Consider the following 26,409-nt stretch of genomic DNA (forward strand, 5'->3'; position numbering starts at 1 on the left):
GAAACAGCTGTTGTGTGTTTTTTTCTAAACTTTCACACTTTTGGTATGGGAAAAAAAAAATTCCCTTGGACATATCCACACCGTCCCACTGCTGGCCTACTGGCCCTGTCATCCCCAAGCTAACCATAGCACACTGCATAGCCAAGCAGGACCCTCCTCACCATAATTGGCCCCAATGGGAAGTGTAGGCTGGACTCCAGGTCTACTTTCTCAGGATCACTTTTATGCATAACAAAATTGACTCAACACACTAGAAAGCAGGAGTTTGGTGGGGGAAGTTTTCATAACTATTGTCTCTTGCAGTCATGAGATTGTTTTAAATGCTGAGACAGTTAATAGAATAATTTCTATGGGTCAGATGTTGATTTAAATCAGAGTTAAACCTCTAATGGCTTTGAACCTCTTTAATGGATTCTTCAGAATTTGGGCATATCCACTATGGACAGATGAATTTGCCAATTTTTTAAAGAGAATATTGCGGACAGTGGGTTTTGTATAGACATCTTTCATATTAGTGTTGTCATCGAGGGTGTGCCTTCTTTATTGGTTAACTGAAATCTCTGGAAAAGGGAAAAAAGTTTTAATTTTGTAATTTGCAGACAGAAAAGAAGACCCTAGAGCCGTGTGTCCAAATCTCAGTGGTATTTCTGCATGCCTGGGGCACAGTCCCACACACTGTACATTTCAGAGACCTTTTCTTTTTCTTAGCTGAGGAAGGAGGGTCATAGGTATTCCCAAGCAATCAACATCCTGTCAGCTTCAAACTTCACTCCATTATTTAGAACAAAAGAGACACATTGTCTTTATAATCCCCCTAAGGAGAGAGGGACTTTTGAACATAGGCAAAATAAATTCTGTTTAATGGTAATACACAGGTAAGTATTATAAAACATATGTACTCATACTTTGCACTCTAGTTTCCTTCCAGCTGGATGAACAATAAGTTGAGTTAGAGTGGTCTGAAGTTACAGTTAATTTTCTCTCTTTTTTTTCAGCAGCATACTTGGTGGCAGAAGGTGCTAAAGTTTAATTGCCATTTACCATATCTGTAGAGTTATTTCCAGGGAACAGGTGACCTAGAAAGTTGTCTGAGTTCCACAAAAGAAAAAAAGAAAAAAAAGAAGGAAATAACAAAAAGGCTGGTAAACATAGGATTGTGATTTAATGAAAGCCGTTGTCATAAAAAATGTAGTTGATTTCACAGACCTGGCAAAGTCATTCTAAAGACAGGCTGTTAGAGAATAAGCAAAACGCGTTTGGGGTAAGTTCCTATTTAACTGAATTTCACCTCCTCTACTGAGGCTATATTTGGTTATCTGATGGGAATTTCAGTTAAGCCCACACTGTTTAGGATGTGGGTTTCTCCAAAGCCGTAGTGTGTGTGGATGGAAGGGGCTGTGGAATGCATCTCTGCTAATAGTCTGCCTCCTGAGAGAGGCTCACTCCACCCCGTCACCTGTGGAGCTCTGGGCTATTGAATGCCCAAATTGGATGGAAAAAAGAGAGAGATTTCCATTTCAGAACATTTTAGCTTCACAAGATGTAGAGCAGAGTGGTTAAGAATCTGGGCTTTGGAGTTAGGACCAAATTGAAATTCTACCATCTATTTGTCGTGTGGCAATGCGGAAGTCACAGTATTTTCAGCTAGAATAAAATACCAATAGTAGATAGGATTTTTTGTTGTTGTTTGTTTGCAAGGACTAAGTCCTTGTAAAATACATAAAATGGTTCTTAGAAACGAGTAAGCATGCAATAAACGGTAATCATCAATATTATGTTGGTATATTATTATCAAGCCCTTCCACTTTTCTCCTACACTTCTATCTGCTCTTCCTCTGCTGAAAATGTAATGACATCTCTCCTCATCCCTGCACCTGCAAACAAAAGTCCACGCACACAATCCCCATCAGACACCATGGTGAACTATGTGCTGTCTGTTGCTTGTCTCAGAAACAATTCCGTAGCTTTTTTGACAAGTTTTCATCCTAAGAGATTTGGTTGAACTCTGTAGATTAAATTTCTCTTCTGTAGATGTAGTGCAGATGTATTGAATTAGTGATTCACCAGGCTCATCTTAGGAAAGAGATAAGGAGATGAAATATATTTTTCTGTAAATAACATGGGGGGAGGGGGTTGGAAGCAGAAACAAGTGATAAGAGGAATGTGGGGATTTCTTCAAAATATGTACAAAGTGATTTCATAACTTGCACAGATGTAGATTACAATAAAGAGACATAGTTTGGCAAAGTTTCTTTTACTCTGAAGAACAAGACTCTTCGCTCTATGGGCAAATGTCTGGTTGCAAAGCCAAATATGACGGGGGAGCAGAATGTGGTAACTGATCAGGCAATGCTCATATTATTTTTAGTGACTCACAGATCCACTGGGGATGGCTTCGATTTGTAAAGAAAACAATTTATCAGACTGCAGAAGACGTCATACTTCAGATTGGCATTTTCCTCTATGTTTGTTTGTCTCACAAAGACCTAATACTGGTATGGGTTTGGAAAATCTGGGAAGTTTTATTTAGAATTATTCACATTTTTTTATTGTAATATTATAGAGCATTGTACTTGCTTAAGTCCAAGAGAAATAACACTGAACTGGCTTTTAGTAAAACCCCGCTATTTGCTGTAGAAATTTGGGCATATTTTTCATCTTCTCCCTGCCTTGGATGGGCTCTGATGAATAACGCTTTTTTACTGGAACTGTTCGATTCTTACATTTCTTTCATTAGGAAAGTGAGATTCAGATAGTGTCTTGTCAGCATCTATTATCATTCATTTCCCATTATAATTTTATTGACTTCTCTTTGGAAGCTTCTTCTTGATTACCTGGACCTCTTACTTCCTGATTGTTTTCCTTTGCTAGAGCAGTTTTTCTATCTTTTCTAAAAATATTAGCCCCACAAATGCTCTGAAGAAAAAGATAATGTGATGAAATACTTGGAAAATGCTATTTTTCTGTTGTCCGGGTGACAATTTATTTTAACAGAAACAGTATGATGTGTATATGTATAAATTAATTTTAACCCAACTTCTAGAGGCGGTTAGGGATTACAGACCTGCAATGGTCAGGAACCTATACCCATTGGTGGTTTGCCAATTAGCACAAGATTTATTGGTAATAACTTTTCTTTCATAAATAACAGTCTTGCAAGTTCAACTAGGTCTTTATAACGGAGCTCAATATTAGGAGCTCAATATTAGTTCTCTATCCTCCTACTTCATGAAGATCTCTGTTGGCAGATCTCATTAGACGATTGCTGAAGCAGTGATAGGTCATTCGGTCAACGTGCAAATAAACGTATGTATGATTGGCAGAACTTTGTCTAAAACTTGCATTTCTTGTAATGTTCCTTTTGGTATTAAGGCAGTAAGGAAGAAATGTGTATCTCCCATTTATCTCTAATTACTGAATTTTATCAAAAGAACCCTGAAGATTTTTAAATAGTCAAAGTGGCTTAGGTTAGTTAACAATAGCTGAAAAATATATTCCTCTTTTCAAATTTCATGATGCACAGGAGAATCTCTCAGCAAACACACAAACAAACAAACAAACAAAAAACAAACAGAAAAACTTATTTGAGTACAGAGTTCTTTTTTCCTTGGTAAATGCCTATTACATTTCAAGTTATTTTTAACCTGTCCTCCCCCTTTTTTTAAAATCAAAATTCATTTGTATTATAGTCTTTTCCTTTTTTGGGAGTTAATTGCTCTGAAGGAATCCAACCACCACATTGTGAAGAAACTCAAGAACCCTTTGTAGAGGCTCACATGGCAAGGAACCGAGACTTCCAATAGCCACTGGGCCAGCCGACTTGGAAGTGTATCTTCCAGCCTTGGTCAAGCCTTCATTAACTGCAGCCCCAGCTGACATCTTGACTGCAGCCTCATGAGTGACCCTGAGCCAGAAACACCCAGCACAGCCTCTCCCAAATCCCCGACTCATACAAAAGGTGAGATAACAAATGTTATTTAAGCTGTTAAGCCTGAAGTAATCTCTTATGCAGCAATAGATAACTAACAGCAATATTAATGGCTTTAATAAAACATCAGTCAAGTTATATCAAAAGGTTCTAATGGTCAAAAGTGACTCTACAGGTGTACCTCATTTTATTGTGTTTTACTTCATTGTTCTTCACAGGTGCTGCTTTTTTTTTTTTTTTTTTTTTTTTTTTTTTTTTTTTTTTTTTAAAAGAAGGCAAAAATCCTTTACCAGCAAAAAAATTACGACTTGCTTTATTGTGACACTTGCTTTATTGCAGTGGTCTGGAACCGAACCGGCAATATCTCTGAGGTATGCATGTATTTTTGTTTTCAAGGAGTATTTGCTTTTCAGCTGCAGTGCACTCTATATAAAGGGGTAATGAAAGGAGAATTAATTTTCAGATTGGAGAATCAGTGAGTCCTCAAAGCACATCATAAAGTTGGCTGGCTAGTCTGTCTTTAACTAAGGCTGTCCTGCAATTTCCCTGAATTCTCACTCTCTTGTCAGCCTTTCCCCTCAACTCAACTATGTACTTCCTTCCATCCTTCCTTCTTGGCCTCAATTCCTACAGGAGTGTTATCACATAATGTTACAAATACATTTTCATATCTTTGAATAACTCAAAAGGAAAAGTATATATGGTATGTAAATATATTTTTATTGACTAAAATGGGAGGAATATTATGAATGAATCTGATGTGGCAAAATCAAAGACAGGTAGGTATGTAGGGAGAATGGAGAAAGGTGTAAGTGATTAAGCTCCTTCATAATCTCCATCAGACTCCACCAGCCAGTTCAATAAACATACCATCCTTGTGAAAACTGTATGTGCTTCTTACATAAATTCTCAAGACAAATTTCTAGCCCCTACTCCCAAAGGGATTACAGCCACTAAATCCCTCAGATACAGAAATTCCTGATGCTATTACAAACCATGGTCATACTTATTACTTAATGCTATTCTTAAAATCAGCACAACTGTTAAGAATGCATATTAATAAATTAATAGGAGGCTCAGACTCTCATAGTTACTCATATTTTGATCAAATTAGTTGCTGGGTCAGTGAGAAATTTAATTCTCTTTGATCAACTAAATTGACTAAAGCAAGAATCATATCCCAAGTTTTGCACTAAAGGATAATTTAAAATAATTAATGTACAATGATGGCTTACTTCCAAAAACATTTGATGATCTGAAGCTCTTTAAAAGTTTTGCTGCTAAATCATAAACTAATTGCTATCTAACATTGAATTATAAAGAATCAAATAAAATATTAATTACGCAGCCATGCTATAATTTATGGCACTAAGTTACCATCACTGCAGATTTCTTTAATTATGATATAGAACCCAAAATATTGGGCCAGCTCAGTAAATGCTAAATTTTGGAATAGTTGTATTTTCTGTTGGCTATTTATTAGAATTTTTTCTCCTGTACATGAGACTTAACAACTTTTACTTTGATATTATTAATTATTACCTGCTGGATCTTCCCATTAATCAATTTTCAAGCAGTTATTTCTATCACAAATGGAAAGTATTGACCAAATTAAAGGTAGAGGCTCTACCTTTAGCCTCTAATTCTAGTCCAGAATTAGACTATGGGAATTAATTTCCTGGTTTATACATTAATAAGTTGTCATATGTTGTTTGGCAGACATTAATTAGAGTTTACATCAGCCATGCAAATTAACACAGGGCTATTGGCCACCCTGTTGGAAAAAGTAAGGCTGGGCTTTAAAAGAAAAAAGACAGGATGCAGAATCAGAGCCCACTACACTGCTGGGGAGCCTATGTTTTCTCCTTTCCAAAGATATATCATTATTAGAGACTTTCAGATGCTTTTCATGTCTCCACAGATTCAATTTAGAATACTTTCTTGGCTGCCCTGAATGCAATCAAGCGTAGCCACATTTCTAGTTTAATTGCAAGGTGTATAATATTAAGCATGGGAGAATTTTTATGCTTTGGGAAAGTTTTGTACTCAGCTGTGGAAAAGGCATTGCTATGAGAATACAATATTAAAGTATTTGAATTACATTTTCTAAAATATAAAATGTGAATTCATTTATAAAATATAATACATGAATTCATTTTAAAATTGTAGCCATGAACTTAGGCAATCATATAATTTATTAATTTTTTCAGCCATTTTTGTTTTTTGCCACACCAATGTATGCAATGCTTCTTCAGTTTCTTAAAAATGGTTTGTAATTAATGTATTTTCATGTATGAAATATTTCAAACTAATGACAAAATACAGAGAATAGTATGACAGACACTAATGTGTATCTCTTCCAAACTTAACAGATGTGAATATTTTCATGTTTTTACTTCCAATCTCTTTGTGTAAAAGTAATAAAAATAAAACCTTACAGATACAGCCAAAAGTCACCTCCATTCTTTCTTCCCTTCTTTCCCCTATTTTCATAGAGATTGCAGTATCCTAAAGTTGGTGCATATTATTTCTATGTTTTTTAACATCCTTTGTAATTGACATGAGCAATGGTTGGGTTTTTTATATTTGACTTTCATAGGTATTTCTAAATTGCATTTTATATATATATATATATATATATATATATATATATATATATATATATATATGTGTATATATCTGTTAGAGAGCATAGGGTTAAATGTGTGTGGTGTGTGGTGGTGGTGGTGTGTGTGTGTGTGTGCGTGCGTGTGTGTGTATGTGGTGTATTCCTCCTATGTCATATAACAGACTTTTAAAATGTTGTATTCCTATGTCATATAACAGACTCCAATATGTATCACATTGTTGTAATTTGTATTTTCAATAATGAATTTGAGCATCTTTCAAATGTTTATTGAACACTAATTTTTGTTCATCTGTGAATTGAATTGAATATTCATATCTTTTTGCCCATTTTTTTCTACCGTATTGATTTTCTTATTTATATAGGAGTGCTTCACATATTATGAATGCTAAATTTTTGTTGATTCTATACAATTAAAATCCATTTCCAAGACTGGCTTGTATTTTAACTTTGGTTGTTTTTAATTACATTTTTAAAAATTTTAATACAAATTTATCAATCTTTTGTTTTAGTTTGTACTTTTTGTGCCTTGTTTAATAACTTATTCTCTACCTCGAAGTCATACATTCTTCTATGTGTACTTCAGAAGTATTTAAATGTTTGCTTTTTCCTGTTTAGGTCTTTCATTTTCCTGGAATTTATTTTTGTGTATAGTTTGAGGTTTGCATCCAATTTGATTATTTTCCATATAGATGGCCAATTCTTCCAGCATCCATTTATTGAATTGTGCATTATTTTTCCATTGACAAATAATACACTCTATCAACTACCCAATTCCCCCGTGTAGGTGGTCTATTTTTTGGCTGTTCATTTTGCTCCACTGATGTGTCTAACTATCTCCTGTAGCAATACCATAACAATTTAATTATAGACTTATAATGTGTCTCAGTATTTGAGAGAACATATACCCTTTCTTCTTCAAAATTGACTTGGTTGTTTCTAGCACTTTATGTAGAGCTTTAGGATTACCATTTCAAATTCTGTGAATAATTGGAACTTTGGCTCGTTGCATTAAATTTGTAGTTAAAAGTCAAGGAGGAAAGACTCTCCTTATAATATTGAGTCTTCCAATTCCTGAATACAGTATATCTTCTCATTTATCTAGGCATTCTTTATGTACTTACAGTGTTTTCATTTTATCTTTTGCTAGGTTTATTCTTCAGATCTTTATATGCTTCTCCAAGATAGCCCAGTACTAAAGAACCTAAGATTTTGGAGAGAAGGGGAAAGCACTGAGCTGGGTCTGACATTTTGCACCAATTTGCTTAGCAAGGATTTTGCCTATTTTTAAGTGTCACATCTGATAGAATAAGATAAGCAGAAGGAGCTAGCTAAGGATCTAAGAACCTGAGCAGACTTTCTGGCATTCTAAAGAGGGGGGGGGGGGGGAATTCAGGGCCCAGGACTGAAAAGATAGCCAGGATTCATAGCAGGAGAAAATTCCAGAGAGAAGGGATATAAGGAGGAATGAGCACTACATTTGGAATGCTTTTCCCTCTTATACATTTTCTGATTTTTAAGTAGAGCAGGGCTAAGGTAAAAAACCCAACCAGAGAGAATAAGATAAGCAGCTGAGAAGTGGAATGAAGATTTTAGAAGTCTCTCAAGGGTCTGAGAAATAAAATGTATAGCTCAATATCGACTAAGGAAAATAGACATTTGTAAACATCGTAAGCTTTCAATTGAGACACTGAATAACTAAATTACTTGGCTAAGAACAAACCAAAATAAACCCTCATACAGACTAAAACAAAATTTTGAAATCATTTGGGTTGAAATTATCTGCTTCTATCTTTAATACTCCCTGAAGCAACAGTAAATCATCATTATAGGAAAATAATGTCACACAGAGCCTCAGACTTTTTTCATATGTAATGTCCAGTAGACAATGAAAATTTACTAGACATGCCAGGAGACAGGATCAAGAAAACAAAACAGATACTAGAAATGGACTCATAGATATACACATACAAATTTACATATGTAGATTAACATATTCAAGAAAATAAATGACTAGATGAAGAATTTCAAGAGAGAACAAAAAAGATCTATGAAAATATCAAATGGAAGTCTTAGAACTTAAAAGTATAATAAGTTAATACCTCAGTAGAGTTTTTCAAAAGAGCTAAAGGGAGGGTAGCGACCTTGAAGATACGACAGAAGAAAATAATTTACTGATCATGAAGTTAATAAAGGAAGAAAATTCAGACTAGTGAATAGAAGGCAAATGGTATAAGGTGAAAAATGTCTTAGATAGGCGTAACTGGAGTCTAAAAATAAGCTAGAGAGAAAAAGTGACACAGGCCATATTTTAGAAAATGATGGCCCAAATTTTGTTTTAAATAAAATTCCAATTTACAGAATCAAAATGCATTATAAATTGTAAGCAGGGTACATATAATATAAAGAAAAACATACTTAGGCATAATAAATATTTTGTGTACATTTCTTTGGCACCCTCTGTATATTTGTTGTTTGGCATGCAGCATCTATTTTTCCAAAAGTACATTATAAGAGGTCTATTATTTTTAGATTAGATATGTTTCACATAGTTTATTTGAAGTAAAAAATGTTAAATTTGGAAGTAATCTTAGTAGTAATGCAATTAAATTTTCTCATTATATCAGGGGTGACACTAGGTCCAGAAAACTTGTGTCACTTATCTAAAAGTACTTCATCATGAAGAGCAATAATTTTAAAATAGTAAATTAAAAAAAATGTTGACAATAATGCAATATAATAAGAACAGTTAAATGTTTAATTCAAATTCTAGTTGTCACAGAAACCATTATTTGTTAACCAAAATATCCCTTCCAATCTTTATACTGACAGGACTCTGATTTTGTGTGTCCAATTGTTGGGGGACAATTCTCCATAAATACATTTGTGCATGACTATAGATTTCTGAGCAATCACTGACAAGGTTTGTTAAATGATAAAGACCTAACATGTCTGGAAAGCTACCAATAGTTAATGCCTTAGGAGAGATTTAGAGATGTAGCTCTAGAAACAGTTGCTTACATTCCAGGGTAAGATACCTAGAGATTTAACCCATCTCTCACCTCCCAGAGAATATTTGTTTATATTCCAGAGAAAAAGTCTTTTTCCTTTTGGAGGAGAAGTTGGGCAATTGTGCTAGAATTCTCTCTGTAAAATCTGAGTCTCATAATTTTTTTGGTGTTCCTCTCCTGTGATGTAAGTGCATTGCATATGCAGATATCTTGATTCTTAGTTATATTGTCTTGTGAGGAATTGGAGTGTGGGGAACTGACATGGTCTTGAGTAATTAACTCTCTGAATCTATCTCTCAGAAATCTTGTGGCTCCTATCAGTACTTATACATAAAGACTTTTAGTGTGTAAATAGAGTAAAATCTTCACCGTTTTTAACTTAGTGCCAATGCCCAAACAAGATACTGTATTTCCAGTCTGTCCTGTGGTTAAAAGTGGTCCAATGACCAAACTGTAATCAAAGATATGAATGCAGAAATTGGTATTTGGGAGTTTTAGAACATGCCCTTTCTCTTAATTTTCCTGTTTCTTGAAATACGGTTATGATGGATGGAGATACATTTTACCATAAAGTGATTTTGAGAATCGGATAATGAAGATTTGGATGCAATAAGGAGAAAAACGTCATTCCTAACCAAAAATACATGCCATTAAAGAGATAAGATATTCTTTCATCCATTTCCTAAAGCAACACATATGTCATATTGGTAGAATCTGTGCTCGGTGCTAAAGACACAAAGATGAATAAAACCCAGTTCCTACCCTCAAAGAGCTCTAATGGGGAAGGAGAGTCAAAATCAAATAATTAAAATAATTTGTAAGAACTGTATAATGACATGCATATTATATAATCAATCTTTATAATTACAAATGACTTCAACTCCCATGTCTTTTTCTTGCTTCTAGTACATGCTTGGCTGAACCAATCCTGATAATAACCAACTCGGCCTACTTAATGCCTTTCCTCATGAAGTTGAATGGGACTGGAAAAACACATACAAGACTATTCCCAGAAATCAGTCTATTCACTTTCCCATTCTCTTAGATGAAATTTGTTCCTTATCTCTTTTCTAATTACTAACATCTACTCTACACCTACCTCCTCTATTACGTGTACTTTCACGTTCAACTGAAGAACTTCATTCTTATTTCACTGAGAAAATAGACTCAATTGGAAAAGAACTTCCATGAGTTTCCATGAACACATCTATTTATTTACCTGCATATGTTTGTCTACATTTACTCTACTTTTTTCTCCTATTACTATGGATTAATTTTACTTTCTCAAACCTTAAACTAACCTTTCCACTTATATACAATTTCCTATCCCTTTTTTATACTTCAAGACATTGCTCCATACATTTTCTCACTCTTCTGAATCAAAATTTTTGTTTTTCTCTATTGGATTATTTCCATAAGCTAATAAATCCCGGAGACATGTTATTCAACTGAGAATCCAAAGCCTGAAGAGATCTCAAGATAAATAAGCACGAGGAAGACTCAGAATAATATAGGTTGTTCAACAAATGGAGACTAGAGGATGAAATAGACATCTCTACCAAGGTAAACAAGTACAAATAGTTGCAAAGTACCAATGCCCCTTCTGCTGCCTTGACACTACATATATACAAAGGAATTTAGGTGCAACTCTGGGACAAAAAGGGAGAGAAAGAAAATATTGAAAAAACTGAGGACACTTTTGACCTGATTATAATTGTTTGTTATCAGTAGAATGGAGACTTGTGATGGTTTTATATGTCAACTTGACTGTGCTAAGGGGTGCAGAGAGCTGGTAATACATTTTCTTTGGGTATGTCTGTGAGAGTGTTTCCAGAACAGATTATCATTTGAATAGGTAGACTGAGTAAACAGAGTCTTCTCACCAGTGCTGGTGGGCATGATCTAATCTACTGAGAGTTTGAATAGAACATAAAAGTAGACAAAAGGTGAATTCACTTTCTTTCTGGAGCTGGACAACCATGTACTCCTGCCCTGAGATATTGGTGCTCCTGGTTCTCAGGCCTTTGGATTTGGACTGGAACTACACCGTTGGCTTCTCTGGGGCTCTAAAATAGAGGTGGCAGATCATGGAACTTCTCAGCCTCTGTAATCGTATGAGCCAATCCCTCATAATAAATCTCTTTCTATATATTTATGTATAGCCTATGGTGTCTGTTTCTGGGGAACCCTGACTAATACAACCCCTAATATATAAAATACTTACATACAAATAAAACAGTTTTTTGTTGTTTTTTTTTTGAGCAGGGGAACATCTGAATTTGTAGCCTCAGATGCTATATATACCACAAGTATTACTTTTAGAAAACTGTATCTAATTTTTATCATATAATTTAGGAGTTTGACAGAAAACCTTGTAAATTTAAAATTCTAGTGTGAAAATGATACCTAAAACCACAAATAAAAAAATAACATACACTGTTTAAAGTTTCAATAAATTGTACTCTAACAATAACTGAAGAGTCATATGATATGATTGGCCTTTGGAAGGATACTCTAATCAACAGAAGAAGTAATGGAGTTCAGCAGGTGCTTGGGAAACTAAAATTACATTCTAGCATATTATACTGAAATTAAGATGCAAATCAAGTTGCATTCTTTTGGTCCCCATTTTAACTAAACTGAATATGTATCCCAAAGGAGAGATTGTCAGCTAACTAGAAGTTTCATATTCTAAACTCCTAAATGTCTTCCTTTTACTTAATCTTAATTACCTTTTTTTCCCCAGTTTTCTTCTTTGCTTGCTATAACGTTCAATAGAATACAAAGATATTGTTTACCTGTATAGTGTCTCCCTAGATATTCAAGACCAGTGATTATGTCTCTCTATTCCCTAGTGTCCAGGCCAATCAGAAACAAGCCTAATTATATGCTTTCCATTATCACTTGACTAGTTTTCACAGCTTGATGTTTCATCAATTTCAAGATTCTTCTAAATTTAGAAAATAAGTTTGACCATAACTTGAGTTGATGAGGTCCTTTGTCTTTAGTTTTTGAAAACATGACTACTGAAGCAAATAAAGCACTATCCTACTTGTTTCTAAAAAGAGATAGAAAGTAAGTCGAAAGCACATTGTTATTTTGCTTCCTCGAAAATATACTCTCTTGGGGTGATTGTTGTGCCTTCTGCTAATGAGTTTGAAAGCCTAATCTGACATTGATGTTCTTTATGCATCATTTGTTTCATGTTTAATTGCATTACAACAAAGCCAACATCTGTGGCAATGAAGATATAAAGGATATTTTATAAACTTAGAAAAGTAGAATGGAGTCACAGAGCACACTTCCTCATGGGAAAACATTTCTCTGAAATAAACTTACCATCTCAATTATATTAAAGACAGAGAAGGCCATCAGAAATCAAAAGCCAGCAAATTAGTAAAAGACACAGAATTTAAGGACCGATACTAGAGCTTAATTGATTGACGGCATAAGCCATTCATTTCCTTTGTTTTAGAGTAAGAAGAGAGGTTTTAAATTTTACCCCCATTTCTTCTATCATATGATAAATGTTATTAATGAGATGCCTTAAAATATTTAGGTAATAAAATGTATGACTTACTGATGTTCATTCTTAGAGGTTACAGTGGTTTAATTTTGTCTTCATGAAATAAAAAAATATTTTTTAAATGGTTTACATATGGTAATTCTAAGATTAATATGTGCATTTTCATGCCATGGAAATAATTTCTATTAAAATGCACAGAAAAGCAATACCTGGTATATAGTAGAGAGATAACGCTTATTTGATAAATGGAAAAAATAAATTTATAAATTGTCTTAGAGACTGGCATGGGATATGCAAGGAATGCACTAGACCAAGATATTGAATTTGAAAAAAAGCATGAAATCCTGAAAGTCAATTTTTAATTACTCATATTTTTACAGTGCAATCAGGGTTTGAATATTCTTCTTAAATAACTAGTGGTGGCCCCAGGGAAAAGATTTAAGAGTAACAGAGGTGATTATATTTGTGTCTATTAGAGAAAATTACCATTTGTGTAGGTCTAGAAAAGATGCACACACTTCCTGTGGGGACAGAGCCCCAAAGAGCAGTTTCCAGGCTCTCGGCCTCATATGGAGGGGTGCTGGCTCGGGTGGTAGATGGCCATCAGCTGCGGCTGGTTGGCCGTCAGCTGTAACCATTGAGCCATTGGCCACTAATATAACTGCTGCGGCTATGGAGGAGAGTAGAGGAGCAGAGGAGAGGAGAGTGGAGGAGAGTCGTCGGGTCGGTTGGCAGAAAAGCGGACAGCAGTTCGCACGTCCTGTGAACCCAGCCTCCAGTGAGACCATAGTGGTATGACTTCCCTACCTATGGCTCCGTGGGTGTTCCTTTTGGGCCTGGCCACATCCTGCGTTCTTATATGGGGAGCAGCACCAGAGACCCCGCAGGCCGCCCCGCACGACACTTCCATTGGTGGCTCCTATAAGTTATTATTGTACTTTTATCCTCTAAATTTCTATAATATCAAGAAACCAATTTATTTTGAAGTATTTCCTGTGGTGCATAACAACACCTAGATTGTTGATTTTAGAGAAAACTAAAACATGCAGGAATTCTTATAATTTTATCATCCCTTTGATTAAATAATTGAACAAGTGAACAAATTGTATTATTGGCCAGATACTCTAATTTGTAAGCAAACACAGAATCCCTCCCAGATGTAGCTTATTAAGCTAGAGCAGAAGACAGACATGGAATAGAATTCAAAATGTGCTGAGTATACAGTGTTATTGGATATAGAACTAACCTGGCCTGGGCATTTGTGAGCATTCCCTGAGAAGTGACCTTTAAATTGAGACTTGGTAAACGGGCAGGAATTAATTAGGAAAGGAAAGAGGGGACAGAAAATAGAGGATCTGGCAGAAGGCAGAGCAGGCAAAAATCTTGAAACAAAGAAGAACAGGGCAAAGAATGCAACTTGATTTGCATCTTAATTTCAGTATAATATGCTAGAACGTAATTTTAGTTTCCCAAGCACCTGCTCAACTTCATTACTTCTTCTGTTGATTAGAGTATCCTTCCAAAGGCCAATAATACCATATGCCTCTTCAGATATTGTTAGAGTACAATTTCCAAGAAGCTGAAGGAAGTCCAGCACCGCTGGTGCATAGACAGCAAGTGGGGCGTGGAAAGAAAGAAAACAAGCAGGGTAAAGGTCACTGCCTCCTATATTAAACGGAAATCACAAAGCTCCAAAACACTGCAATTCCCTCAAAATGATCTCAGAATGGGTTTTGTCAGTAGATGTCAGCCTCCAATCAAGTCCACTTTCCCTCTTGCTTTCTTCTTCTGGAAACCTACATGCTGAATCTCCCCACTACATGGGCAGCGAAGTTGTGCCATATTCTGGGCAATGAGATATTTGTAAAGTTCCAGTGGAGGTCGTCACTTTTGAATCAAAAACAAAGCTCCATTAGAAAAAAATCATTTATACCCCATTTGCCTTTCTCTGCTTTTGCTGTCTGGATGGCAAATACGAAGCCTGGTGATGCAACAACCATCTTAAAACAGGAGGACCAGTTCCTGCATGTTAAGGATGGTGATGCAAAAGACAGAAAGAGCCTGAGGTTAGTGGGAAAGGATCAGATGTACTCTGCAGTCTATGCCGCGGGCTGCCCCTAGCATTGTGCACTGCACAAGATGGTGGGGCCATATGCAGATACCTTGCCTGGGTTCCCGATAGTAAGTGTCATTGAGCCACCTGACCAGAACTGAGTGCTTTATTCCCATACTTATTTTGGTGTGAGACAAATAAACTTCTATCTACTAAAAGGCACCGAATTTGCGTTTTCTAGTAACTGCTGCCAATCACCTTTTTAACTTTCAATAGCGTTATATTTTACCTATTTATAAAGCAAACATCTTTGGTGAAAGCCTGTATATTGTCTGAGGAAAAAAATATTTTTGACAGCCTGCTCTTTCTCTCTATGTGAATATAAGAGTAAAATTGCTATCCTGGAGTACTAATTTCTCCCCCAGGCAATGTTCTAAACAACTCAAATGTTATCTCCTTAGGGAGTCAGTCCCTATTCCCTCAAGGCAAAATTAGTGATTTCCAGGGTTTCTAAGGAATGTTATACATTGACCACTTATCATGTCCTCTCACAATTCTTTGTTCATACTACCTCCATTTTCCCCATAAGCTGTGAGATCTACAGGGCACTGTTCTTATATTTATTTTCTAATGCTACTGCCTAGAATATTATACTATTAACTTATAATATTTGTACTAGTAAATATTATTATCCAAATTACATTTAAATTTTAACAAGCACTTATGTGCTTACCATATTCCATGCACTCTTTTAAATACTTTACATTGTATAATTCAAGAAATTTAATAGTCATAACCACCCATTGAGGTAGGCACTATTATTATTGTCCCCATTTTATAGGTGAGGAAACTGAGACCTAGAGGGCTGAATTAACTTTCTTAAGGTTACAGATCTAGTAAATTATGGCACTTAGATCAGAACTTAGATAAGCATGTTTGTGTTTGAAATAGAGTCTCAGAATCAAATTTTAGATAGAAGGAATCTTAGAAGTGAGCTGCTCTCTTTTCATATACAAGGAAATATTACATACGCCATACAGAAACATGGAGATATTAGGTGACTTTATTAAGTCAATTACTAATTATTAAGTGTTAATATATTAATATATATTAATTATCAAGTGTCAGAACATTAACTGGTATAAGAGTTGAGACTTTGGTTCAAGTTTCCTTATTTACAGGTTAATGCTGCTTCCTTGGCTCCCCAAGCTGAGTTGATGTCAAAATCACCTGGGAAACTGTTGTGATAATACAGATTCTAAGGTCCACCATCTAAAGATTCTGGTTTGGAATGGAGACTTTTAAAATTGTCCCAAGATTATTTAGTTATATAAATAGGTTTTTTAAAATTGTTAGTCTGCAGTACATATGTATCATTCTAGGTTTGATCAGAAAAACAGCACCACTACAACTATTACGAAAATAAAATATTGACTGTAGGCATTAGGGAAGAAGCTGGGGTAATAAAGGTCTGGAAGAGTGTAGCCAGAGGATCCGAGAAACAGCCAGTAATGACTTTAACCAGAAGCACTGGAGCACATGGAGCGGACAGAACTTGGGGAAAATCCAAGAAGCTGCCGTAACTATAACAAGAGACCTGAGGAGGTCTGTAAAGTCTCTACTTCTGGGTGTTACAACCTTCTAAGAATAGTGGCTTTCATTTGACTTCCACTTCCCAAATTATATAAAAAGGTTCCTCTTGTTGGCAATCTCTAACCTGGAGTCACATACATAAGTTAGAAGATTCTGGGAACATAATTGCCCCTTTAGAGTGGACAATAGATGTGGTGCCCCCGTGATTTTCATCTCAAGTGTTCACATCCTTGTTTGATCCCATCTTCTTATGAGTGGGCAGGGTCTGGGACTGGCTTCTAACCAACAGAATATGGCAAAAGTAATGGGATGTACGTGATTACGTTTATGCGATTACTTAAGATTATAGTACCTCTCCTGCTGGGCTGAAGTCTCTTTCTCCATCATTGTCTTTAGTGAAGCTAGAGGGTATGGATTTTACAGCTGCAAGGAAATGAATTTTGCCACCAACCATGCAAGTAGGCAAGTGGCCTTTTCCCTAGTCGAGCTTCCAGATAAGACCCCATCTCTAGTCACACTTTAATTGCAACTTCATGAGAGATCTTGAAGCAAAGACTCCAGCTAAGCCATGCCACGATTCCTGTCTCCCAGAAACTGAGATAACAAATGTTTATTATTTTAAGCCAATACATTTGTTGTAATGTATTACATAGCATTAGTAACTAATATGACAGACAGCCTGGTACAAATGTACTTAAAAGTAGATTGCTGACATTACTAAAACCTGAATTGTGGGGCATTAGCTTTGGGAATAAGTGGTGAGCAGGAAGAAATTTTTCACTGGATGTGGAAAAATGATGAGCTGTTTTAGTGAGTGGAAAAATATTTGTTGAAACCTGGCCTGCTCTGACTTGGAAGACAGTATATATAGTGAATAATCTTATAGCTTTGGTCTAGGTGTTATTGAGACAAAATACTGGAAGTGAAAGCTGGTTGCAACTAAGTGCACTTGACAAGGTATTGAAGAAAGAAATAAGCTCAGGGGAAAAAACGAATAGTTTGCAAGCAGAATTTAGAGGGGATATAAATAATTCAGAAATTGCAGTGTTATAAATAACACTACTTCTCAGCAAATCCAAAGTGTGGCCATTATGGCATAGCTTTAGTTTAAAGACCAAATCAGCCTAGACTAAAAGAATTAAAGATGTATTTGAGATGCAAAAGGGAGTCTCGTTTCCACTGAAAAGCATACGTTCTCTCATGCCCTCTTCAGCAGTAGATGTTCAAAATTGGGAAAAGGAAGGACTTCCCAGAAAGCAGGGCCATGAACTATGGAGAACGATGGGTCAGGAAGCTACTCCTGGCAGAAAAAGTGGAGGCTAATGAAGGGAAATTATCTGCTTCACAGTAGAGCAAACTTACAACATTTATACAACAGAAGTTTTGAGGAGTGATGACTGCTGTGCGTCAGTAATTCTTCGGCATTTTGGACAGAAATGGTATCATAGTTATTCTCTTCCTCTTCCACCATTAGATGTTGGCAGTGAGGGGCGTATAACTTGTTTCTTTAGTTTAGATACCTCTGGATCATGGGGAACACAATTTGAATTTGAAAACTACACAGCATTCTGTATTGAGAGCCTGATACCATAACTGGATGCAACACTTGGCGCATCTTCTTTTGGGAACGGTATTTTGCAGGAAAAAGCTACATAAATATTTTCGAACAAGAAAGTGGAAAGTGGTAGATTATTTAGCAAATATTCACCCCCCTTCTTTAGAAAAGTATATTTTCCTGCCCTACGGTTATTGGACTTTGCATTATAACTTAATTGGCCAAAGGAATGTAGACAGAGGTAGCAATGTGCAGTTTCAAGTTTAGGCTTTAGCGCCAAATGTTACTGCTTGTCCCTCTTGAAACTCAAGAACTTTCCACTGAGAAAAACATGGCCCTGAGTGGCTATTATCCCTTCAGCCTTGGTCCAGAATGAATATATGTGGAGTGGAGAAACAGATCTGTGAGTGAGAGTAAATAAATGCTTGTTGTTGTATGCCACTGATGTTGGGGGTGGTTTGTCACTGAAAAAAAGCTACCTGACACCATGCTTGGTTAAATTCTTTGATTCATATTCTGGCCCATATCCTAATTAGAACAACCAGTCACCCTAGTGCTTAATTAATACTTAATGCTTTATATATAGATTCAAAAGGATAATAGAAACCACTGTTCATTCATTCAAATGTGTGCTATACACATTAAGTACATAGGAGTAAAGCACCATGATGTATGTGAGCCACTCTCAAAGGTAAAACAAATGTATATATGTATGCAAGTATGTATGTACTGTAAATAAATAAACATAATATACACATGTACATATAGAAGTTCTGACAATTAGGTTTGTGAACTTGTTGCAATGATGCTGCTAACCTTTTTTGATATCAGAGGGATTAGTCATTATGAATTTGTACCAACTGGACAAACAGTTAACCAAGTTTACTTGGAAGTGCTAAAAAGGCTGCGTGAAAAAGTTAGATGACCTGAACTTTTCGCCAACAATTCATGGCTCCTGCATCACGACATTGCCCCAGCTCACACTGCACTGTTCGAGGGAGTTTTTAGCCAATAAACAAATAAGTGTATTGCAACACCCTCCCTACTTACCTGATCTGGCCCCCAATGACTTCTTTTTTTACCCAAAGATAAAGGAAATATTGAAAAGAAGACATTTTGATGACATTCTGGACATCAAGAGTAATACGATGACAGCTCTGATGGCCATTCCAGAAAAAGAGTCCCAAAATTGCTTTGAAGGGTGGACTAGGTGCTGGCATTGGTGCATAGCTTCCCAAGGGGAGTATTTCGAAGGTGACCATAGTGATATTCAGCAATGAGGTATGTGGCACTTTATCTAGGATGAGTTCACTAACTTAATTGTCATACCTCGTGGTGTGTGTGTGTGTGTGTGTGTGTGTGTGTGTGTGTGTGAGAGAGAGAGAGAGAGAGACAGAGAGATATTAAATTTTATTCACCTAAGTCTTCCTTATTATCACTGTATCTTCATGTGTGCAACTCCAGGGGTGGGTGGGGAAAAGGTGAAGTACAAGGAAAAGGTACAAGGAACTATAAAGTAGAAAGTTATAAGCCAGGAAACACACCTGTAGTTGTACTTGGAGCAACTTAAAAGGGTCCTCATATTTGTGTACGTTGGGATGGGCAGAAGTACACAAATTCAATTTGCTCTGACTTCTGTTGTTAATGTTGTTAGTGTACTTCCTGAACGGGGGAAAAATTCTCTCTCTTCTTGTCATGTTGACAGCTTTTGCTACATAAATAGATAGCTACGTAGGCAGATACCAAGGTGTGAACTTCCCTCATGCATTTTAATTGGATGTTAGATTTGAAGTGTGGGGTTGAGCATTTAAATGGCAAGGATGCCCATCAAATAAATTCCAGATATCTATTTTATATCAGTGAAGTGGGCACTGCATAGTTAACACAGGGACTAGTGAGTTGTGCATTAGTAACTAACTCATAGGTCCTAGAAGCAACCCAAAGTAAGGTGTTTTGTGATTTACAGAGAAAACACATCTCTCCACGTTCTGTCTTAAATCATCCCTGAAAAGGACTGCTTCGGAAAACAAACTTTGGACATCAAGTTTTCTGCAAACCAAAGATAAATCTCTTTGATTTATTTTTTACCCTAGAAGCTTTTTTGAAGCACACAGGAAATATTAATGGACATGTCATCAATCAGTTGACTAACTGATTGAACAAGTATTTACTTATATTTAAATATTACAGGTCCTGAAGTCATCAGAGAAAAAGCACAGAAATGCTCACTGCTACCCTGAAGCTTATATATGAAAAAACAGTAAATTAATAAAAGGAGAAATATATGAGATGATCATAAATTTTAATGTTTTATAGAAATAAGGGACTGAGACAGGCCAAAGAAGTCCTCCCTGAAAAGTGAAATTTAAGCCAAAATTTAAAGGGGGGAGAAAGGAGCTGACATGTGCGTAGGGAAGATACAGCATTTCAGCAGAAAGAAAAGCAGGTGCAAAGGACCTAATATGGGGAAGCATGACGTCACCAAGAAAGAGGAAGGAGGTTGATGAGTGAGGCCCGAGGAGAAGGGTTGTATGAGATAGGGTGGGGGTGACAGCTAGGGACTACGTCAAACAAAATCTTGTAGGCCATAGTAAGGAATTTTATCAATGTGTAACACATAGCCTTTGAGAGGTCAGGCAGAGTGGCATGATAGGTTTATGTTTTAAGGTGTCTTTGGCCCATGTGTGGAGAATGTATTGGAGGGCCAACAATGGAAACAGGGAGGCCAGTCAGAAGGTCAGATGAAAGCGCATCCTGACCAGAAAGATGATCTGACCAGATTGAAGTGAATAAAACAGGAGATAATTGGTAGGTTCCAGGTATGTTTCAGAGGTAGGTCTAATGAAATATATTGATAGGTTATTCATCACGAGTGAAAGAGATAAAGAGGGCACGCCTCATGGGTTTCTGATTGAGTAATTTAATAAATAGAAATTATGATGGGCAGAGGTCAAAAGTTTCATTTTCAGATGTCTGTGAAGCATCTAAATATTGAACTGAAATAGTTGTATGTACTATCTCTTGGGACTGCAAGGAGAAGACTGGACTGGAGATTTAAATGTAGTAGACAGAAGCATAAAATGGGCTGGTAGCGATAGTCAAGAGAGTAGAAAGGTAAGAGAAGGTCCATGGTGCAGTCCTCAGGAACCAGAACATTAAACGCTTAGTTGTAGGATGATAAACTGGCAATGGAGCTCACATGACTAGTGTAGGAAAGCGAGAATGAAACACACATGTGCCTTTATGTGAGTGTGAACTCATGAGCAGGTGGGAAGTTCCTGCATTTATAGGGCAGACACAGGTAAAACCAAATTTCCCTCTGAAGCACAGACTCTGGCCGCTGAGAATCACTTTCTAATGCCTTTCTAGTGTGGCATTTAATGTCTTCAACTATCACCCTAAAACATTTCCTTTCATGTCAACATGCAAAAATTTTTCCCCCCTGAGGTTTTGTCTTCTGTTGAGAAGAGAAACATAGAAAGGTTGGTTTTTGACAGGGTGACCATAAAATTTATGGACCAAATTGGGACCTTTCTGAGAGTGAAAAGGGAGTTAGTAATAATAAAAATGAAAACAAGTGTAAACCTGACATGTCCTGAGCACACCTGGACCTGTGCCCACACAGCCTTTCGCAATATTGAAATTGGATGTTTCCTGTCTTCAGCTCCCCCCTCACTTACTTTCCACATTTCAGTTCTTTGTAGGTTTTCACCCCAAACTCTGAGAGTGTAGTTTCCCTCTTCTGGATTATGGCAAAGTATTTTAGAATCCAATTGTACCAAGTGTCTCTGCTCTGAGCTGCACTTATGTTTCTTAAATTTCCAATGTTTTTCCTCATGAAGAAACCTAATGTGCTTATTATAAATCAAGTACCTTATACCTAATCCAAGCTAATCAGTGATTACTAGTTGGTTAATGTATTTCCCCTTTTTTTTTAAAGCAACAGAATCTGCATTATAAAGAGAACATGCAGAGAAAAGGCATTTAAGCCAGGAGAGGAATTATTGAGAAACATTCAGGCATTTAAAATGATTTTTGAGCATCCACGTCTTTCATGCTGCATTTTTTTCTACTGTAGAGTTCACTGTCTAGTGAATATCCTTGGAGTACCAGCCCTGAATTATATAAAAGTTAGATGGGTATTAAAGATGTAAAATTTATCCTGCAGAAAGGATGTCTTTAAGCACATTGAAATCACATGATATTCTTCAAGAAGCTGGATCCTTTCCTTATTGCAGGAAGTATTTCTATGTTCCTTGCCCCACAAGGAAAAGAAGCCCTTTAGAGAAAAGAGCATCCACACCCACAGTAAAGGTCTAACCTTCTGCAACAGGACACGGGATTATTGCTTGGCCTTTTCACTCTTTCATTCCATCCTGTGCTTCTCCTTGGTGCCTATTGTCTGCCATTCCCTTATGTGGTGCTGACTAATCCAAAGACTATGGCTACAGCCATTTGTCTGGAAGCAATTTAAACTATTTAATGCCTTTCCCTTTTTTTGTTTGTTTGTTTTCCCTTTGAAACAGCTGAAGTTTGGTTTCTTTTATTGTCAATTTATTCTATACCCATTCTGTTTTCCTCCCACTCAAGGGGCAAATATTCTTTAAATTCAGGAAGGAAAGAGGAACCTATGAAATCTCCATAGTTAAAAATCTTTAGGCTTCAATGATGATAGCTTAGCTGTGGGATAAGGCTATAACTATAAAGTTTTGGATTTGGGCTTTGCATTATGTGCATAAAACAAAAGATTGTTTTCTGTTTTTCCTAACAATTCTCTAACTGCATGCTAAGTGATTAGACAAAACTCTTTCATTTGCTCATTGTCACTAATTTTCTGAAATAGAATAAAATTAACAATAATTAATGTGTTGGCAAACCAGTAGGAATGATTAGAGAGATTATAAAGTAGGTTGGAAGAAAATCTCTGATGACTCGACTCCCTTTGTCACTTAAGCCCATTATGAACCTTGTTTATTTTGGAAAAAACCATCCCTTTTTGGATTGAAAAAATACACATACATGTATTAATGTCAACTATCTACTAGATTTTTCCTCTCTGCCTATCTTTGGTCTAATTGCAGTAACCGAGATCATGTCATATAAGGATGTATTATAGAAAGAAAGTTCATAAACCAAAAGAAGTGACTCTAGAATTTTTACATAAGCATGGTGAAAATTCATTGGGTGTCACTCTAAGGAAATGGAACTGCATAATTATGAAACGCAGAGAAGATAAAACTTTGGGAAATATACATCTCCACTTTGAGAGAGTCTTGGGAATTCTGTGGTTACACTATTAAAGAAGGACTTTAAAACCAGATGACAAGTTCTACGTGAATTTTGTTATGGAGCTCATTGCCAAGGTCAGCAAGACCGCCTGTCAGTTAAAATCTACAGAATGAACGCATGCTCATCAAAATGGAATTAAGATAAGAATATCTAATGGTAGCTACAGTAGTGGACCAGGAGTGGAAAGAATGAGTAAAAGTTCCGGATTTGGAAAAGTAAATCCTTCCTCTAAGTCATAAATTTCTAATACATGGTTGAGTTCAGAAAAACTCTTTTTTTGAGGTCAAAAACAGAAACTAGAAATTGTGTCACTACATGTGTGACATTTTATTTTCTGGAACAGAGTCTATAGCTGTTTTCAGAATCTTGTGATGTGAAAGGTTTGAAATTTACTCGAGCCCTATAGACGGGCATAAATATAAAATTCTATGGCAAATAGAATAATGAGATTTTAGGAAATCTTTTGTTTCAGTGCAACTCCATTATTTCTTAAAAACAAATTACTTCAGCGACAGAGCTCCTAATATTCCAGTCTTGAATGGACATGTCAAATAAGGCATACTGGTGGTAGAGCAAGTATATCAGACACAATTTGGACAAGAAACAAAATTACGATATGTAACTGACTTTGAAGATCCTGCCTCCAGAGCCTCTAAGAGTCCACTACTGTCTGTGTGTCCCCTGGGCCACAGTCTTGCTCTGTTCTTTATCGGTAAACACAGGGGACAAAGACCACTTCACATTTGTTTACACTTCCTCATTATTGTACTAAAAAATGACCATTGGTGGGAATGACCATAAACTCTAATGGTCATTGAAACCACATTTTGCCTGTAAGCAGATAATTCCTCTAGAAATTATAAACGACAGGGAATAACTTGGCCCTGGTCCCTTCTCTGACCCTGTATCAGTTAGTCACTTAAGTTGTCACATTCAGGAACTTTTAATGAAGGGAGAACTGTACATTGCATTTTCATCTTGCTGCATGTTATGGTACAGATAATCTTGTTTTATAAATGTTTATCAAATCTGTCAGTTACTAGAGACTGAAATTGGCATTTCTGTTCTTTAATCCCCAGTGACTCACAGAAACGTATCCTTTGACTCATCCATACACTTAAATCTCTTCTCACATTAAAAAAAATGTTCTGGAAATTAAAGTGTATGCTATTTGTATTCTTTTCTAAGTTGGTCCAAGAAGTAGGTACAATAAAGCTTCGTGTACTGTATCAGCATTCTCCAGATGGTAGAAGGAAAATTAAGTGTCAGAGCCACATGCTCTCTTTCCTCTTCCTTTTCTGAATGTACAATATAATAATGGTCATTGGTCTGAAAGTCAGACATTTCATTAGCCTTTAAAGCTGTACTGAAAACAAGAATAAATTCAAAATAATATTAATTTGAACTCTCTTTGTTTTAAAAATGTTGTAGTTTTTTTCCCTCTATAGCAAACTCATCCATGCCCATTCACTGCAATTACTTCCTGTAGGACATCAAATTCCAAATTTTGTTGCCAAATTGTACTCTCTTTTTGAGCTTCAAACCAATACACCCTACTCACTCCCTGATAACCATATTATAATTAGAATGATCTTGTAAAAGTACAAATTAAATTATATCATTCTTTTGCTTAAAGCCATTAATTTCTTTCCTATGTTTTAGATATAACTCAGTAGCTTAGTGAACTATAGGACTGTATCATGTAGCATCTGTTTAGCTCTCTGGCCTCAGCTTTTTATCTCTCATCTCTCTTTGTGGCAAAGTCTGCATAGATATGCATCCTTTCTGAACATAAAAGGAAGATTATATTTCTCCTTTACACTCATAGCTAGGTTGGAAACAAATGAACAATTTTCAGTTAAGGAATGTGAGTGAGAGGGATATACCCCTCTTGTAATAACTAACATTTCCCATGTGATCCTTTTTTGTCCTTGAAAGAGAAAGATTCTAAAATGGCAAACCCACCCAATGACAAAAGTCTGTATGCCTGAATCACCATTTGGAGGAGAGGCATGCAGAACTGCCACCTGACCTGCTTCGGACAGCAGCAAAAATGAATTTTTATTATGTTATATTGCTGAGACTTTGTGTTCGTGTTCTTTACTAGAACACTTGAGGTTTTTTAATTCTAACTCAAGCTTCTATCACAAGAACTTTTAACATTATTTCTTGATCACATCAAATTCTTCCTGCCATAGGGCCTTTGCACACATTCTAACTATCAGGATTGCTCATTCATCTGTTCCTCTTCTAATTAATTCCTCCTCACTTTCCAGCTATCAGCTTAAAACTGCAATCTACTGCAATCTATATTAGATTGCTCTATTCCACTAAAAAAATCTGTATTTCATAAATGCATTAAAATTTTATATATATACATAAAATTTGAGCCAGTTCACACACACACACACACACACACACACGTGTGTGTGTGTATATATATATATATAGATAGATATAGATATAGATACAGATATAGATATAGATATAGATATAGATATAGATATAGATATAGATATAGATAGATGCCTTATATGATATATGGCATCGAAACAGAAACAGGAAACACTAAATCCCATTTTTCTTGATTTAGCCCTATCTAGTAAAAAATTCTGCTGATGCCAGAGGTTGCAACATTGAGTTAATAGTTACTCATAAAGAACTTGGGGTAAATGAATAGTTGTTGACTCAGCCACAGTGGGGAGATATGACTCTGAGATAAAGAAGTATTCATAGATAGTTGATAAAAATAAAGGCTGAAATTTCAAAGGCCTTTGATTTAGTGATTAAAGCTATATATCCTTACCCATGCTGTATTAAACACCCCA

Source organism: Rhinolophus sinicus, chromosome 1 (assembly GCF_057876585.1).
Source record: "Rhinolophus sinicus isolate RSI-liver-muscle chromosome 1, RSI-T2T, whole genome shotgun sequence".
Lineage (NCBI taxonomy): Eukaryota > Metazoa > Chordata > Mammalia > Chiroptera > Rhinolophidae > Rhinolophus > Rhinolophus sinicus.